At 56.9% G+C, this 19,108-nt stretch overlaps 1 protein-coding gene across 18 annotated transcripts in view; it reads right to left on the reverse strand.

The window, feature by feature from the left end:
* Positions 1 to 18,861, reverse strand: part of KIF1A (kinesin family member 1A) — a 100,973-nt gene extending 82,112 nt beyond the window's left edge. For 17 of the 18 annotated variants that reach the window (XM_023259987.2, XM_023259986.2, XM_045034732.1 and 14 more), the window contains exon 1: positions 17,643 to 17,775. The gene's annotated coding sequence lies outside the window, so the exon portion shown is untranslated. Of the gene's footprint in view, positions 1 to 17,642; positions 17,776 to 18,708 lie in introns of those variants that run through there. The other variant, XM_023259973.2, reaches the window with a different exon arrangement.
* Between the last annotated feature and the right edge of the window lie 247 nt (positions 18,862 to 19,108).

Genomic DNA, 19,108 nt, shown 5'->3' on the forward strand with positions numbered 1-19,108 from the left:
CAGTTAAACACCTGACTATTGATTTTGGCTCAGGTCATGATCTCGTGGTTCACGAATTCGAGCCCCACATTGGGCTCTGTCCTGACGCCACAAAGCCAGCTTGGGACTCTCTTTCTCCATCTCTCTCTGCCTCTCCCCCCACCTCTCAAAACATAAACTTTAAAAAATATTTTAGGGGCGCCTGGGTGGCTCAGTCGGTTAAGCATCCGACTTCGGCTCAGGTCACGATCTCGCAGTTTGTGAGTTCGAGCCCCGCGTCGGGCTCTGTGCTGACAGCTCGGAGCCTGGAGCCTGCTTCGGATTCTGTGTCTCCCTCTCTCTCTGCCCCTCCCCAACGTGTGCTCTGTCTCTCTATGTCTCTCAAAAAATAAATAAATGTAAAAGTTAAAAAAATATTTTAAAAAATACAAATAAATTGCTGAAGCAAGGGGCGCCCCGGTGGCTCAGTCGGTTGAGCATCTAACTCTTGATTTTGGCTCAGGTCATGATCTCACAGTTTGTGAGATCAAGCCTTGAATCGGGCTCTGTGCTGACAGCATGGAGCCTGCTTAGGATTCTCTCTCTCTCTCTCTCTCTCTCTCTCTCTCTCTCTGCCCCTCCCCTACTCACACACACACACTCTCAAAATAAATAAATAAACAGTTTAAATACATATGTATGTGCATACATACACACAATTGCTGAAACAGATCAACCCACAGATTCAAGCAGCCTTGCAAAGGCAAAGCAGGATAAACACAAAGAAATCTACATGAAGGTGCATCATAATAAAACTGCTGAGTACCAAAAATGAAGAATCCTAAAAACAGCCAGGCAAAAAAAAAGAGACATATAACCTTTAAAGGGACGAAAACAAGCCTGACAACTGACTTCTCTGCAGCAATGACGGAAGCCACGAGACAGGGCTCAGGCGTCAGCATTATCAGGTAAGCGGAAAAGCAACAATTTATATTAGACTCTCAAGTATACGTGTTTCAACTGCTAAGGTAATCATCAAAAGAGCAGAAAAAGAAACAATTTAGCAGCAAGAAAAAAACAGGAAAAAATGTAAATCTTGTTGTTAATCCAATAGAAGGCAACTAAGGAGGAAACACAGAACAACAACAACAAAAGTTAGGCCAAGTGGAAAATGAAGACTTAAGACTGCAGGCAAAAGCCCCATTAGTATAGACGAAATTTGTATGAAGTAAACACTCCCAGTAAAATGTAATTGTCGAAACAGATCTTTAAAGACTCTATGTTGTTGCCAAGAGACACCTTAAATAAAAAGACACAGAGAGGTTGAAAATAAAACAATATAATTTTTTGGTTTGCGTGTTCCATCAGCTACTGAGAAGGAAAAATATATATCGCACACATTCTTTTAAAATGCATGCAACACGTACTAAAATTAGCCATATGCTAGCCATAAATCAAACTCTAACAAATTTCAATTTAAAATTAAAATCAAGGGGCCCCTGGGTGGCTCAGTTAAGCATCCTGTTAAGCGTAACTGGGTGGACGGTTAAGCGTCCGACTTCGGCTCAGGTCATGATCTCACGGTCCGTGTGTTTGAGCCCCGCGTCGGGCTCTGTGCCGACAGCCTGGAGCCTGGAGCCTGCTTTGGATTCTGTGTCTCCCTCTCTCTCTGCCCCTCCCCGGCTTGTGCCCTCTCTGTCTCTTTTTCTCAAATATAAATAAACATTAAGAAAATAAATAAATAAATAAATAAATAAATAAATAAAAATTATACTCATAAGGTGCATAAAACGGAACAAAACAAAACAACTTACAACATCCCCCAACTGCTCGGACATGAAGCAGTACAATTCTAAATAACCCATGGGACAAACAAACAAACAAAACTCATCAGATATGAGAAACTATTTTGAACCGAACAACAGTGAGGATACAGCATACGAAAACTGTGGGATTCGGCTGAACCACAAGCCTGGGGTGGGGGGGGGGTTCACACCGTCCCGGGGGTGGGGGGCGCTTCACTGTTCCCAAGCAGGTTCAGACCCCGGCGTCCCTCAGGGAGCTGCAGGTTCGCCAGGGGGGGACCTTCAGGAGAGTTTTCCTGGAGAAAGGCCCAGGTCTGTGGACCAGCAGCGGAGCCTCTGATAGGGCAGGGGGCTGGAGATTCAAGAAAAACTCTACTAGGGAGGGGGCTGGACTCGGTCACTGAATCAGTCACTGGTGAGCACTGACTAAGTCACGGCCGAAGGGTTAGAAAGGTGGAAAGAGATAGAGAAGGAGCAGTGGAGAAGCCTTGGGAATCCAGCTGCCCCTTAAGCAGACTTCGGGCAGGTCCCCTTGAATCTCGCCCTCACTGCCACAGGCAGCTGGGTGCCCAGGTCCTAGGCCTTGTGGGGACACCACAGGTCGCCTCCCGGTTTCCCCTCGGCCTCCTTGGGGTCCGGCTGTCCTGAGTCTGCCGTCAGTCACCACGAGGGTTCGGCTTTTCATTTTCCAAAATGCGGTTACTGTGCCTTCTCTGGTCTTTCTTCCCGCCCGAAGAGTTTAGGTCTTTCTTGAGTTTACCTTTGCCCTTATTTTGGTGGCATTTCAAGAGGGAGAGAAGATAAATGGACGAATCTCACAAACGTAACGCTGAGAAAAGAGGACTCAAACACAAAAGGTACACACTTTATAATTCCACTTATGCAACTTCCAAACCAGGCAAACACCATTCGGCAGAATAAGCACATTATTTAGCACCGCGGAACGATGGAGCGACTGAGCACGACACAACAGGAGAGAGAGAGAGAGAGAGAGAGAGAGAGAGAGAGAGAGAGAGCGCTGATGGGGACGGGGACAGAGACGGACACCTGCTGATTCCATAAACAGGTTTGGCGGCTGTATCTGACCCTTCTAGGCTGTGGTCACACTTACAGAATTTGTTTTCATTACCAAATGGCCCAGGCAAATAAGTAGATAAACAGACCTCCTTTTGGTTGGCAAACACCGGCATGTGCAAAGACAAAAACAGTTGGCTCATCAAAGTTAGTATTTCTAGGGGTGCCCGAATGGCTCAGTCGGCTGAGCAACCGACTCTCCCCTGCTCTCACTCTCTCTCTAGAATAGAATAGGAAATTATAAATAGATAAATGATAGATAGATAGATAGATAGATAGATGAATAAATAAAAGTCGTATTTCTCAATCAACAAGGAAAACAGGTGAATTTTTTCTGGGTTTTGCCTGCTGAATGGAGGCTGGAGGGCGTGGCCTCAAACACACACAAAGTTGGAAGTGGAACCAAATCGTGTGACATGGAAGGCTGGGGAAAAGCCACCTGCCATCAAAGGGACCCAGGGGAATTACTGCGACACCTCTCAGCTCCCTGGGGTGGAAAAGCCAGTGTTTCCGAGACTCCGAGGTCACAGACCTGTCCTCGTGCAGGTTTGGGTCTCAAATCTGCGACCCCTGCATGATCAGTGAAACCCAAGTTTGAGAAGTGACCTCAAAGCGGGGCTCAGCCGATACAGCACATCACAACCACAAGAACAAATCTCCTGAGAAACAGCTTAGCCCTCGGGGCGCCTGGGGCGGGGGGTGCTCAGCTGATTAAGTGTCTTCGGCTCAGGTCATGATCTCACAGTCGGTGGGTTGAAGTCCCGCATCGGGCTCTGTGCTGACAGTGCGAAAGTCTGCTTCAGATCCTCTGTCTCTCTCTGCCCCTCCCCCACACTCACACGCAATCTCTCTCTCTCTCTCTCTCTCTCTCTCTCTCTCTCTCAAAAATAAAGACTAAAAAATAATGATGATAAATAAAAGAAACAGCTTCCTCTTCTCGGGTCACCAGGATTCCCACAGATGAAGATCAGTCAAACGGATGCTCACAATTAAATATTACCCAAACGCCAGAGAAGCAATTCACCGTGAGCAAGAGTTCCGGTGGGGGGTGGGGGTGGGCTGGGGGGTAGAAAAGGAAACGAAAAAAGAACCAGAATTAGATCTTCATCCTGGACTATCGAAGATTACAGATACTGGAATTGTCAGCCACAGATTATAAAATACGTGTGCCTAAAATGCTTAGAGAAATAAACAGGAATGGGAAATGATGGTGTAAAATATGGGGCCAAAACCGTGCAGAACTTTTAGAAATGAAAATGTAACCATTCAAATTTCAAAACTTAGCAGACATATTAATCAGCAAATTGAATGAAGCTGAGCAGAGAATTAATGAACTGGAAAACATATCAGAAAAAATTACTCAGAACGGTCCCAGAGAGACAACACGATGAAAACATAAAACCAAGGTTGAGAGTCATGCTACACGAAAGAATTCATTAACTTATCATGACGGGAATTTTCACGAATCCCTCACTAACCGACAGATCAAGCAGACATAATTAGCAAAGATGCAGAAAATCTGAACGTGATAATCACGAACTGATGAACACAGGTGCTGTCTTCCTCTGGAAAATGAGAGAAACGGTCCCTTTTCTAACACCCATGGAACATTTACAACATTTCACCACGTAGTAGGTCACAAAACAACTCCTAATAAATGTCAAAGACTCTGTGTCAAATGGATCGTGTAATTTGAACACAATTAAAAATCAATAAAAGATCATTAAAGACCTGTGTTTAGAAAACTTCAAAAGAGGGGCACTCAGGGGGCTCAGTCTGTTCATCGACCAACTCCTGATTTTGTCTCAGGTCGTGAGATAACATCCCACGTCTGGCTCTGTGCTAGGTGTAGAGACTGCTTGAGATTCTCTCTCTCTCCTCTTCTGCCCCTCCCCTGCTTGCACACACATCTGCCTGCTCACGCTCTCTCTAAAGAAAATAAAATAAAATGAAAATAACTTAAAAAAAGAAAATTGAAAAATAAACTTCGAGATAGCTAATACACAAAAGAAGAAACTTCCGGCACTTCCACATTCAGCCACGATGGAAGCTACAAGGGTACCTTTAAACTCTCACTGTAAATAACAACTCAAAAACCGAACAAAATGTATGAAAATAACTGTTTTCAGACATTGTACAGCAGGCAGTGCACGGCTGTGATCACGGAGAGAAGGGAAACATACAAGAGGAAACCTATCATCACTCCAAATCTGCCCAGAGGCAGTTTCCAGATTTCAGGCTTTGGGAGGTAGGACCCAAGCAGCTTTCATGACTTGAGGAGATGGAGGCCAGAGTTTGGGTAGTTTGAAGCGGCTGGACGTCGTGGAGCAGAGTTCTGGAAAGGAAATAGCTGCTGGGTAGCAGAGGTTCCCTTGAGTCTTTGTAGAGAACTAGTCTGTCCCCATGCAGTCCAGGCAAAGAAGACACAGGTTCCCAAAGCTCACATAAAAGAAGGTATTTGTGCATCAACCAGCCAGAAGAGAGTCCTCTCGATCCCTCCCTCCCAGACATTCAGTAGAGACCCCAAAGAAATCATACTTCAGCAGCAGGCTTCACTGTCCCTGGAGCGACATCTACTCTAGAGTAACTCTAGGAAAGCTTAAAACCAGGTCTCAAGGATCAAATTATCTCAAGTAATTTGCTGCCTGCCAAACTAAAGCCCAACATGCTTTCTAAGAAGAAGGCATAATTCAGACACTCCACGATGTAGAAATGTCTAGAATCTGATAAAAAAAATTATTATGCATGCCAAGAAGCAGGGAACGATGATCTATAACCGGGAGAAAAACTACTCAGTGGGAACCTGAATTTTCCTATAACTATTAAAGAAGTTGATTCAATAGTTTAAAAACCTACCTACCAAAAAAACCCAGCAGACACAGACATTTTTTGCAAGTGAACCCCAACACACATTCAAAAACCTAGGTAATTCCAATCGTAATCAAACTCTTTAAGAGAACAGAAAAATGAGAGGCAGACACAGGAAGGGAGATTATACTCCCGACTCATTCACTGAGGCCAATATGACCTTAGCATCAAATTAGACAAAAGAAATTTGAGAAAAGAAGCCCATAGACTGACCTCACAGATGAACATAGATACAAAAGTCTGAAACATTAGCAAGAAGGCCAAGCAGCAAATAAAACGGGTAACGCGGTAGGTTTACTCCAAGAATACCGGTATGATAACATATGTATGGTTTAACATAAGTACATCCATTAATAGAATTCACCACATAGCAGATTAAAGGAGAAAAAGCCAAATGATACTGAAAAAGCATTCAATAATTTTCAAAATCTGTTTATGATAAAACTCTTGGCAATACGAGAATAAAAGAAATCTTTAATCTCATGATATGTATCTGCTAAAAACCTACCCAAACATTACACTTAATGCTAAAATATTAGGAACATTTCCTTTACATTCAAGAACAAGTTTGGGATGCCCATCACACTTCTATTTCACATGGAAGTGGTGGTTCTGGCCAGAGCGATAAGACATGAAAAAGAAACAACAATGACAAAATACAGATTGGAAAGAAGAAACCCAAATTGCCATCATTTACAGACCATTTGCTTATCCACACAGAAATCAAGAGGATCCACAGACAAATTATTTGAATCGGGGAAGGTACGGTAAAATTGCTAGAAACCAACCACACTGGAATATACTAGAGGCAAAGAGTTAAAGATGTGCGTGTGTGTGTGTGTGTGTGTGTGTGTGTGTGTATCTCTTTTTTGAGAGAGAGAGAGAATCCCAAGTAGGCTCCATGCTTAGCGCAGGGCCCCACGTGGGGCTTGATCTCATGAGCATGAGATCATGACCTGAGCTGAAATCAAGAGTTGGATGCTTAACCGGCTGAGCCACCCTAGTGGTTAAATATATTTTTAAGGTACCTTTGAAGAATAACCCAATTCCCTGTCTCCCCCCTCTCTGCCCCTCCCCTGCTCGCTCACTCTCTCTCTCTCTCTCTCTCTCTCAAAATAAATAAACGTTAAAAAATTAAAAATAAAAATTGACCCAAAGCATACAGGACCTTGATAGTAATAAATATCACAAAAGATGTGCATAACTTTTATAAGGACATTTTTAACCTTCACAAAAATTTTATAGAAAATCTAAATAAATGAAGACTTATAACTTGTTTGTGGAAAATTTTCAATATCTTTTAAAAAACGTTTATTTTCACCCGAGTGAATCAAAAATTCACTGTAATTTCAAACGAAACCACAAATACATTTTTTTCTGGAAAGTTGACAAACTCTTTCCAAAAATTTCTGCGGAAGAGTGAGGCGCTGTGAATACCGAAAACCGTCTGAAGAAACACAAGAGGGTAGATGAGGACACGCCCTCCTGGTATGAAGATTTAATATAAAGCTATGGTGGTCAAGATGGCGTGGCTGGGACCAGGTGAGTCACCACCAGGGTAACAGAAGAGACCCAGAAACACACGTGCACAGACCCAGCCCTTCGGAGAGCGGACCAAGGGGGCTGTGCGGGTCAGCGGGGAAGGGAGGGATCCGGAAGCTGCATGGCTGACAAAACTGGCTGTGGACTGAACGTCCGTGTCCCCACATTCCTAACCCAAGCCCTACCCCACGGGGTGGTATGGGGGAGGCAGTGGGAGGCGGTTAGGGTCAGACGAGTTGGTGAGGGTGGGCCGCACGAATGGGATTAGTGCCCTTATCAAAGTCCCAAGAGAGCCTGCTTCCGCTCTACGATGGAGTTGGCCAACTGCAACCCAGAGCGGGCGCTCGCCAGAACCTGGCCCTGCCGGCACCCTGACCTTGGACTTCCAGCCTCAGAAGTGTGAGAAATCACTGGGGCCTATGAGCCGCCCAGCCTGGCGTGTTCTGTTACAGCGGCCCGGGTGGATGAAGACAACTGGCTGGCCATATGGAGAAACACAGAATTAGATTCCTTTTTTATACCAAATCCAATTCCACCCAGACTCAAGACCCGAACGTGAACAACAGTTTGGGGAGAAAACGAAGACGGGTGCTATCTCCACGTTCTCCTTTGAGGCTTCAACCCACAGAAGACTCCAGAAGGAAAAGCCCAGACATCGAGATACCATCGTGGGTGCAGAGACGCTCAGGCGCCCGGAGATGTCTTTAGCACATCTAATCACGCGGACTCGTGTGCAGAACATACAGACAACACACAAAAACCAAATAAACAAACAAAAAGGTCGAGAAAATAGCAACGAGATCTGAACAGGTAACTTACAGGACACGACACTCAACCACCACGGTAATCAAGAGCGTGGGCTCCAAACCACACCCCTCGGGTCCCAGCGTTAAAGCATGTGGCAACACGACCTGTTGTAAGGACAGGTCAAAGGGAACAGCACGGTCCTCCTGGGAACAGCTCACCGGCATGGCCGCCTTAGAAACGACACGGGGAGACACATCCAGTACAGTCGCAGACTATGGGACCGGCCGCTCTGTGACCAGACGTGTACCCCAACACTGCAGTGTCTGCAGCAGAAAGGAGAAAGAGGAGGGAAGAGGAAGGGGATGGAGAGACTGGCTGTCCACCGACCGGAGACAGGACAGGTCACACCGCGGCTGTCCAGATGGGACCGAATGAAGCAGAGACACAGTCCCTGGGAATGTCATAAACAGCGAACGTCACTCAGACAGCCCGGCGGGACACGGACGGACGCGTGAGGGGATTCGGCCCATGCAGGGCTGCACACCCACGGGGGAGCCTTGGGGTCCATGACGCAGCTCTGAGCACGCGGAGGGCAGTCTGGGTGATGACGAGCCTTCAGGTCAGGTCAGGAGTCTGACCACGGGTGCCGCCGAGGCTTTGATGTGGCCCTCCGGGTCAGCAAGGCGGCCGGGCCCCAGAGCCCCCTCGCGAGGGTTAGGGGGGTGGTCGCCCTCAGTGCCGGGGAACCGGGGAGCGTGCTGGGAAAGCTTTACCTCTGAAGTTGAGGGTGGACACGTGGCTGTTTGTGGACACGCTCTGTATTCTTTTTCGTGAGTCCTATCACATAACAACAGTGTTTAACTTCTTTCGAGAAGTCTCGCCAGGAAGGGGAGCAGGAAATCAGGGTGATGAGGCAGGGGGCGGAGCCAGCCCGTGACACCCACGGCAGGGGGCGGGGCTGCCGGCGGGGGGGTGTGAAGGTGTGGGGCTGGGGGGTCACTGCCGCAGACACGCCACAAGCTGGAGAGCAGGAAGAAGGCCAAGCTCCCCTCCCAGCGCCTGGTGAGGCGTCTGAGAGGACACGGGAAGGCAGAAAGCGCGCCATGGTCCCTTTAGGGGTGGAGGGTCACGTGGCTGCAGGTGCTGCAGAGGGCGGCCCGGAGGGCGTGTGCAGGGGTGATGAGCAGGCCAGCCCGGGCTCAGAGCCGGGAGAACCACGCAGGTGCAGGGAGCACGCCAGAACCCAAGGGGAGCCCGAGGAACTGTTCCAGAGGGCCCCCGAGCCACGAGGGTCTGCCCCGTGGCCCGAAGAGGGCTGCCATCAGTGTCTGAGGGCGACAAGACCTGGGCTGCATCCGTGAGAAGGGGGGCAGAGAAGACAGTCAGCAGGAGAAGGGCGAGAGGGGCCAGGCGACAGCAGGCACGCATGTGGACGAGGAAGTGACGATGGTCAGGACCCCGGGGGAGGGAGACCCGGAGCCATGGGCCAAGGCCTCCGGGTTAGGAGGGGAGTTGAAATCCGTTCACTTGGTGAAAACACGCGGAGGACCCAACCGCGGACAGGTCACTGCGGACACAGAGGATGGGACCAGCCCCTCGAGGAGCTCACGTCTGTTTCTCAGGGCCCTTGGAGTATTTCTCCAAGGAACAGGACAAAGGAACGGAGCAGGGGTGTGGGCAGCAGGCGCAAGCAGAGGCCAAACCTCTGTGGAGAAACGGACGAGCAAAGGCTGCCCGAGGCCTGGGGCCGGCCCCTGCACACATCCGCACTGGGCGCCAAGGCCTCCCTGGCCACTGTCCCCTCGGGCATCGGTCTGCCCCCCCCAGCCAAGGGCACACCCTGCAGCACCACAGCAATGCAGCACCTCCTCCTGAAACACTGATGTTTCCTGAAGAGTTTGAGAAAAGACAAACTAGCTTTTCTTAGTATTACAACAGATACACATTGCAGTCCACGCCGGCCGGGCCCCTAGACCCCTCAGAAGGGTGAGGAGGACCCCCGGGCTGCACGAGTGCCAGGCATGGCCAGGGGTCACTCTGGAGGCCCCAGAGCACGCCAGTGAGTCACCCCAATGGTGAAGGGCAGGGGAGAGGCATCACCCATGACCTCAGGCCCTCATACCTTTGTGGGAGGGGGCGGAGCCAGACACGGCCCGGAAGGGGCTGGCACACGGCAGGGGCCTCGGGGGTTCTGGGCTCCTGGGCTCAAAGCAGCCAGCAGAGAGCAGGGGCAGGAAGTGAGGCTGGAGAAAGGGTCCTCAGTGTAAGTCTGCCTGTAGAACAGCCACATCAGTAAAACTTTCCCCCCTTCCCTGCCACCCACCCTCACAGAGGGCAGCGGCTGCCAACACTTTCAGGCACACAGCTGACGTTTCTTCTCACAGACATGGAAGGAAATGCCCGGTGAGAGTGAGTGCTTCAGTGTGGATGCCGGCGCCCCACACTCCAGTATGAGGGAGCAGGACAGCTTGGATCCAGCTCCTAACCCTCCAGACCAAAAGCAAAGGCTGCCAGTGGAGCCTCCACAGCCCACACCGAGTGCCAGTCGGAATCCCACTCAGACCTGGGGAAACCAGTGGCAGCACGCTTTACTACCCAGTGGGCTCCCCAACACAAACAGGCCCACGAGGACTTCCGTGTACAAGACAGGAGTAAAAAGTTTCAAAGGTAAAGACCAGAATAAACCAGCAGAAAACAAGAGATAAAGCACAGAATGGAAGCAAAAACAAGCAAATGAAAAAAAAAAAAAACCCTCAATGAATATACTCAGAACGTTTCAAGAAAATAATACATTTCCAAAACAAGAACAGGATGCTGTGAAACAAGAACAGTTAGTAACAAGAAAGAAGGAGCTCTTAGAGATGGAAAAGGTAGGTGCTGAAATACACAATTCCAAGAACTTGCAAATGAAGTCCAAAACTGCCCAGAAAGTAAGACCTAAAAAAGGAGACACGATATATGAAAGAAAAGAGAACAAGACGAGAAGACAATGCATAAAGTGGAGGAAGAAAACAGGAAAAGAAAAGGGGTGGATCTTTGCTCGTAAGGAACTGGATGCAGCAGGCCATGAAGCCAATGTCGAGTGTTCTGAGCGGAACGTTTAAGGAAAACAAGTGCCGCCGGACAAACCACGTACCCAGCGTGAGGACAGAGCAGAGACGCAGACACATGGCCAAGAACTCATCACCATTTTCAGGAAGTCACACAGGACAGGAAGCCAAAACCAGAGTAGCTCTGGGGTCCGAGAAACAGAGCCACTGACCCAGGGGATGTGGTGAGCAACAGGCAGGCTGGCACGTGGCAGGTTACAGACAGGAGGGAGACAGCAGGGAGGGGGCTCCAGGGGGTGTGGGAGCCAGGAAAGAGGGGACCTGGCAGGACAGAGTGTGATTGAGGGCTGGGGAATAAGGCGCTAGTGAAGAACGTCCTGCCCAAGCATGGAGCTCATGCAGAGGAGAGGGAGGCCCTAAGTCTCCTCCTCCACTCTGGGCCTGGCCGCCACATCACTGCTTATCCCGACACCTTTCAGGCACCAGGGCCTGTGTCCGTGCTGTGGCCCAAGCATCAGGAGCAGGCGGACAGTGAGGATCAGATGACACAAAGCAGATGACAACCTCCGTGCCCCAGCCCCACAGGGGCCCCTCAGATGTCTGGTGCTCATGGACCCACAGCCCGTGGGCACTGATGGCCCAGCCCTGCCCCTCACCATCCTGGCAGAGCTGACGACAGCTGGGGAAGAACACCGATGCCCCCCTGAGCACTACTGGCTGGGCTAGACCTGAGAGGGGGGAGAGGACTCCCGACACCCCCCTAGGGCACTCCTGGGCACCACCAGCCTCATTCTGAAGGCAGGAGAGGGGTCTGCAGGTGCAGTGGGGGCCATCCCCACCCCCTCCCCAGAGCTGCATTTCGGGAGCCTCACAGGACACCCAGAGCAGGGGGGCTCTTTCCCCAGGAAACACAGGGCCCTAAACGGGAGCTGTGAAGGCACACAGAAAATCTACACCCGAACAGGGCGGTGGCTGCCTTCTCTGGGCACACAGGAAATGGACCACTTGCGCTGAAACAACCAGCTCAACAAGAAAATAGCATTTACTGGACGCCTACTGTTTGTGAGGTGGGGTGGGTGGGGCACTGGGACAGAAGAGTGTGGTGGGGATGTGAGGGGACAGGTAGGGGTGGTGGGTGGGATGGTGGGGGTAGAGGATTGGGTTGGGGGTTTGGGGTTGGGGTATGTATGGAGGGGAGGGGTGGGGGTGGGTGGAGTGAGGCAGTGGTGTGGGGGGTGGGGGGCGGGCCAGTGGGTGGGGCAGGGGTAGAGGGTTAGGTTGGGGGGTGGAGGGGTGGGGTGGGTGGGAGTGAGGCAGTGGGATGAGGGGTGGGGGGCAGGCTGGTGGGTGGGGTGGGGGTTGGAGGGGTGGGGTGGGGGGTGGAGGGGTGGGGTGGGTGGGAGTGAGGCAGTAGGGTGGGGGGTGGAGGGGCAGGCCGGTGGGTGTGGTGAGGGTAGAAGTTTGGTTTGGGGGGTGGAGGGGTGGGGGGGTGGGAGTGAGGCAGTGGGGTGGGGGGGCAGGCCGGTGGGTGTGGTGGGGGTAGAGAGCTGGGTTGGGGGGTGGAGGGGTGGGGTGGGTGGGAGTGAGGCAGTGGGGTGGGGGGGGCAGGCCGGTGGGTGGGGTGGGTGGGAGTGAGGTGGTGGGGTGGGGGGGCAGGCCGGTGGGTGGGGTGGGGGTAGAGGGTTGGTGTGGGGGGTGGAGGGGGGGTGGGAGTGAGGCAGTGGGGTGGGGCGGCAGGCCGGTGGGTGGGGTGGGGGTAGAGGGTTGGTGTGGGGGGTGGGGGGGGTGGGAATGAGGCAGTGGGGTGGGGGGGCAGGCCGGTGGGTGGGGTAGGGGTAGAGGGTTGGGGTGGGGGGTGGAGGGGGGTGGGAGTGAGGCAGTGGGGTGGGGGGGGCAGGCCGGTGGGTGGGGTCGTGGTAGAGGGTTGGGGTGGGGGGTGGTGTGGTGGGTGGGAGTGAGGCAGTGGGGTGAGGGGTGGGGAGTGAGGCCGGTGAGTGGGGTGGGGGTAGAGGGTTGGGGTGGGGGGTGGAGGGGTGGGGTGGGTGGGAGTGAGGCAGTGGGGTTGGGGGGGCAGGCCGGTGGGTGGGGTGGGGGTAGAGGGTTGGGATGGGAGGTGGAGGGGTGGGGTGGGTGGGAGTGAGGCAGTGGGGTGGGGGGCAGGCCGGTGGGTGTGGTGGGGGTAGAGCGTTGGGGTGGGGGGTGGAGGGGTGGTGTGGGTGGGAGTGAGGCAGTGGGGTGGGGGGGCAGGCCAGTGGGTGGGGTGGGGGTAGAGGGTTGGGGTGGGGTGTGGTGGGGTGGGTAGGAGTGAGGCAGTGGGTGAAGGGTGGGGAGTGAGGCCGGTGGGTGGGGTGGGGGTAGAGGGTTGGTGTGGGGAGTGTAGGGGTGGGGTGGGTGGGAGTGAGGCAATGGGATAGGGGGGCAGGTTGGTAGGTGGGGTGGGGGTAGAGGGTTGGGGTGTGGGGTAGAGGGGTAGGGTGGGTGGGAGTGAGGCAGTGGGGTGAGGGGTGGGGGATGAGGCTGGTGGGTGGGGTGGGGGTAGAGGGTTGGGGTGGGGGGTGGAGGGGTGGGGGGTTGGGAGTGAGGCAGTGGGGTGGGGGGGCAGGCCGGTGGGTGGGGTGGGGGTAGAGGGTTGGGGTGGGGGGTGGAGGGGTGGGGGGGTGGGAGTGAGGCAGTGGGGTGGGGGGGCAGGCCGGTGGGTGGGGTGGGGGTAGAGGGTTGGGGTGGGGGGTGGAGGGGTGGGGGGGTGGGAGTGAGGCAGTGGCGTTGGGGGGGTAGGCCGGTGGGTGGGGTGGCGTAGAGGGGTGTCAAGTAGGGCAGGAAGTACTAAGAGCAGCCATCTCCGGGGTCTAGGGAGCTGGGTGGACTCTCAGGGCCTCCGGACAAGCCACAGGCCCATCAGGAGCCTTAGTCTCCAGATCTGAGAAACGGGAGAGCACCGCCCGAGTGGCTGGGGGCTTGGGAGCCCCCCACGAGGAGAGGCCCATGAGATGTGCAACGCAGTCTGCACCCACTAAATGCCTACTTCTCTCCCCCGACCCACCACCTACAGTGGGGGCTTGCAGCTGGCTTCAAGGTGGTGGCATGTGAGGGGGTCCAGGGACCTCCCGTGGAGGCTGGGTGGAAGGCTCCAGAGAAGAGAGAGGATTAGGCAGGAACAAAGACAAGCGAGGGCTGTGTGCGTGTGTGCACGTGTGCGCGTGTGAGAGGGGAGTGTGGGGGGGGGGTTGAGTGTGCGAGAGTGAGACTGGAAGAGTGTGTGAGGCCGCGTGTGTAAGAGACAGTGAGAGGGTGAGGTTGGGTGTGTAAGTGTGTCTATGGGTGAATGTGAATGTGCGTGTGTGAATATGTGTATGAGTGCGAGTAAGGCCGGAAGCATGAGCGTATGTGAGTGAGTGTGCGTGGGGGTGTGTTGAGACTGAGCGTGTAAGGGACTGTTGTGTGCACAACCAGCCCAAGACCAGTGTGGAGCAGGCTGAGGAGTAAGAAGGAACAGGAGGCGAGGGTCCTGGCCAGCACCCCCACCCCCGACCCAGGGGGCCCTGGAACCCAGCAGGCGGGCAGTGCGGGCACTCTGCACCCCTGGGCTTCTGTCTGCATGGGGGGGGGCGGGCAGGGCTCAGGCAGCCAGACTGTGGGACCAGGATTAGCAGATTAAAGCCAGGCGGAGGAGGCTTTCGAGAAGGCGACAGCCCCTCCTCTCAGATACCCAGCCACCCAGGCGGCAGGTAAGTCCTGCCCAGTGCCAGGGACAGCGCCCAGTGAGGCCTCACCAGCTAGCAAGGGGCTCCCAGGGGCTCGCATGACAAAGCCAGGGTGGGAGCTGGCCGGGGCGGGGGACGTGACCGTGGAGGCACACAGGAAGGGCTGGAGAGAAACCCAGACGGTCAGAGGCTGAGCCTCAGCGGACCGTTGACTTGACCCTGCCCTCCACACTTCCAGTGCCCCCCGTGCAATGGCCCCTCACTGAGTTCCTGAGGCACCTGGGGTGGGGGGGTGCCCAAAGCCAGAATCACGGTCCTCTTGGGACTTAAACTGCAAACCTGCTAGGTCAGGTGGGGCAGTGAGTCACACGCCCACACCCCCCCCCCAACCCTTATGCCCTGCCTGCCACCCCACCCCTGCTGTGGGGTGAGGCCCATCAGCTGATGGGACAGAACAGACCCACCTGCCTGGCTCTGCCCCTGAGCACCCCAGCCAAGCTGAGAGGTTTGGGGCAGGGTGTGGTCCAGCCCCAACCAGGCCCTGAGATGCTCCTGGGTCTGGGTGGGGAAAGGGAGGCAGTGGATGTGGGTGGGGATCCACTCCCTTGGGCCCAAGAACCCTAAATGGGGCAGTGCTCTAGGGAGCACTCAGGAGTGGGCAGGAGGACGACCTTGTGCTCATCCTGGGGGTCACTAGCGGCTGAGTGACCACTCTCAGAGGTACGGGGTCTCAGGCATGAAGGGCATGGTTCCCAAAGCTGGTAGTCCCTCCCCCCCACAGTCCCCAATCCGGTGGTCCCAGGGCCCCATCTCGCTCTCCTTCCAAAGGACATGGTCAGCCCTGGGTCTGCAGTGGTGACTGAAGGGGGTCGAGGCAGAGTGGACGGGCCCCTGTGTCGGGTGGCATAAATTTTAGCTTTGTCCAGTCTCCGGCTGGCTGTGGCTGGCCCAGGGCAAGGCCCCAGGAGGGGCAGTCTGTGGGACACTCTAGTGTGGGAGAGGGGACAGGGCACACAGCAGATGTTCAGCAGGCCCTCGTCGCGTCCCCACCCCACTGGGACTCTTGGGTTCGGGGAGCCCTGACTCCAAGCCCGATCCCAGTCTCTCTGTCCTGTGGACCACACCCCACAGAGGACACCCCTCCTGTCTTCAGATGCCAGCAGAAGGCGGGACAGAGCTGCTCACCCGGTCCCTATCTTGAACCCAGTGCCCTCCGCAGACCTAGCATCCAGGTAGAGGCTGACTCCCCCCGCCCACCCCCTCTGGGTCTCCCAGCCAGCCTCCCTGCAAGCATCAGCCCATCTTGGATCTCGACCCCGGCCAAGAGCAGCCCTGGCGCCTGGCCCTGGCCCTCGCAGCATCCCTCACCCGCCCCTGCAGACGCTGCGCCCCGCTGCCGGCGCCACGCCTGCCCACCCTCACCCCGCGGCCCTGGCCGAGGCGGGTGGCCAACCACACCTGCAAAATGGCCGCCGCAGGTGCGGTCCCAGCCCCCCCCGCTCTGGACCCCAGAGCTGGCCTTCAAACCTGCAGCTGCCTTCTCGGGCCGAGAGGCCAGGCATCCGGGCCAGGCTGCCCCCGGCAGAGCCCCTTTAGGCAGACAGACAGCAGGGCAGGGAGAGCGGGTCGGGTGTGACAGCTCCGCAGGAGCGGGCGCTCTGTCTTGCAGTCCTCCCCCGGGGTTGGGACCGGCCAGCCCTGCGCGGCAGGGACCTCCCCGCACCTCCTCCTCTCCGCAGCCGCAAGGTCCAATTCGATGCCCTAACGGGCCTCTGGTCCCAGCAAAGCGGGCGCGCCTCGGAGGGGGCCGCCTCTTGGGGAGGGGGCCACCGGTCGCTCGGGAAAAGTCCCTATTCCTGGAAACGAGGGCGCGCATCGGGTCCGCGCCGGGGCGACGTCGTGCCCGCGCCCAGCAGGCCCCATGACTTGGCATTCCCTCCCTCCCTTCCCCCCTACTCGGCCCTGCGGCCCGCTGGCCCCCCACCCCCACCCCGCCCACCCAGCGCCCAGGGGACCGCAGACCCTCGCTCGGCCCTGGGATGCCTCCGCCGCCCCTTCTCGAGCACACGGGCTGCGCCCCTGGTTTGCGGTGGGAGGAGGGAGGGGGAGCCGCAGCCTAAACGGGGAGTCCGGGGGTCCTCGCGTCCGCGCTGGTCCCTGTCACACGAGTCGGGCGGCCCCGCAGCCCCCTCCCTGCCCGCCGCCGGGCCACACCTGTTACTGGGGCGCCGGCTGCGTAGATACAGGCCTCATCCGCTGACGGCCCCTCCCAAGCTTTTCTAGAATGGAGCTGGGGTCTCTCCCGAAGAGGATGCGGCGGGGGGGGAGGATGAAGGGCACTCCCCACCCCCCCCCCCGAGGTGCGCACGAAGCGGGCCTCCAGCCGCAGCCCCCGCCCGTCCCGCCCCGCCCCGCCTGGTAGGCTCCGGGCTCCAGCACCCCCTCCCCCACCCCGGGGGCCCGGGCAGCTGCCCCGCGCCCCCGGCCGCGCGCTCTCCGCTTCGCCCCGGCCCGCCCTCCCCCGCGGTCTAGCCCGCCGGCCCCTCTCCAGGGAAGGACTAGGGAGGAAGCGACGGAGGGGGCGTCTCGAGAGGCCACCGGCGGCGCGCGCCCTCCCCTGGCGACCCCCGCCCCTCCCGGCGACGGTCCCGCCCCAGCAGGGGTCGCGGCGACGGGGCCTTTCCCGAGGGTCCGGCCGGGCCGCGACTGAAGGGCGGTCACCCCTGAATTTGCCCCATTGTTCTCCTCGGGGACGGGGAGCGTCGGGGGGAGAGCAGGGGCCGCGCGCGCGGTGCCGGCGGCGACAAGGACGCGGCTCCGGGGGGCGGGGGGGGCGCAGCGCAGGCAGGTGCGGGCAGCGGGGCGCAGGGGCGAGGCCAGGCGGGCGGCCGCCTTACCTCTCCGGCGTCACTGGCGGCGGCCCGGCATGGGCGCGGGTCCCCGAGCGCGGAGCTGCTGCCGCTCCTGGGCTGCGCTGGGCGCTGTGACGGCGGCACCGCGTGACGGGCTGCGCGCCCCCGGCCCGGCCCGCCCCGCGCCCCTCCCGCCGCGCTGGTTGGCTGCGCGCGGCGCCCGAGCCCCAGCCGCCAGCTGGTTTGTCGCGCGGGGAGAGGGACGGGCGTCGCGGCCGCCTCGGGGAGGGGGACTGGGACCGGAGGGGGCGGGGGGCCTGGAGCCGAGCTGTGACATCACCGCCGACACGACACCGCGGTCTGCTCGGTGGGAGACGTGGGGAACCGACCCCGGGCTCGAACGCGGCGCCCCCTCCGCCCGCGCAGTCCCCGCGCGCCACCCCCCCACCCCCCCCCGCCGCGGGGGTGAGTGACCGGGCGGCGCCCTGCCCACCCGCACTTGCCCAGAGGCCCCCTGCCCACCCGCACTTGCCGCGGATCCCGCCCCGGGCCTTCCCCCCAAGTGTGACCCCTTTCTAGTGAAATCTCCGCCTGCCCCCAGCCCCCCACCCGCGAGGCTGGCAGCACGAGCGCCTGGTCGCAGAGGGACAAAGACTCGGTGGGGTCCCTGCCGCAGGGAGGGGCGGTGGGGGGCGGGGAGCGGACACCGACTCCGGTGTAACAGGTGAATTTTAATCGCGTCTGCAGGCTCGGTCCGGCACTGGAGGGGACCAGAGCATCGCGCACAGCTCTTCTCGCAGGGATGATGCAACCGGCCGGCCGCCTCCCGCTTCTCCTCCCATCATGCCTTGGGTGGAGACCCCCACCCGCCGCCCGCCCCACTTCTCCGGGTCATCAGCCCCCACGGTCCTCACACCCTGCCTGCTCAGCCTAACTTCCGTGGACCAGGTCACACGCTGCTGCCGGGCCACACGGGCAAACCCAGCCTGCGTCAACCCGTCCAGCGGCTTCCCAGGCCACCCAGACCGACTGGCCTCGCTGTTGCCACCGACCTCCACCGGCCACCCTAGGGGGTGGCACCTTTGACGGAGCCTCCAGCCAGCTCACCCACCGGAACTGCGGTGGGCGCGGTGACGTTATGCCTTCGCGGAAGCGGGGTGCTCAGCTCCCTTTCCAGCCCAGCTCCTGCCATCAGCTTTCTCTGCATCCCCGTGGCTCAGCCTCCCCCAGCGCCCAGCAGGTGCAGGACGCTGTCCTGAAGGTTTTAGTTAACCATTGAATCCCCACCCCACTCAGTGAGGGCTGGGGGGCTTCGCCTCGATTTGCACCATCTGTGTGGCACATTCCTCCAGAGTAACAAGGTGCCCAGGTCCCTTTCCAGCCCAGCTCCTGGAATATGCATCCTGCCAAGGAGGCCACCCTCCCACCCCATCCCCCAAAGCCCCCCCCCCCAACTTTTCTTCTTTTCTTCTTTTATTTCATGGAACCACCTACATAAAAGAGAAATTCTT

The sequence above is a fragment of the Felis catus genome, chromosome C1, assembly GCF_018350175.1.
Source record: "Felis catus isolate Fca126 chromosome C1, F.catus_Fca126_mat1.0, whole genome shotgun sequence".
NCBI classification, from domain to species: Eukaryota; Metazoa; Chordata; class Mammalia; order Carnivora; family Felidae; genus Felis; species Felis catus.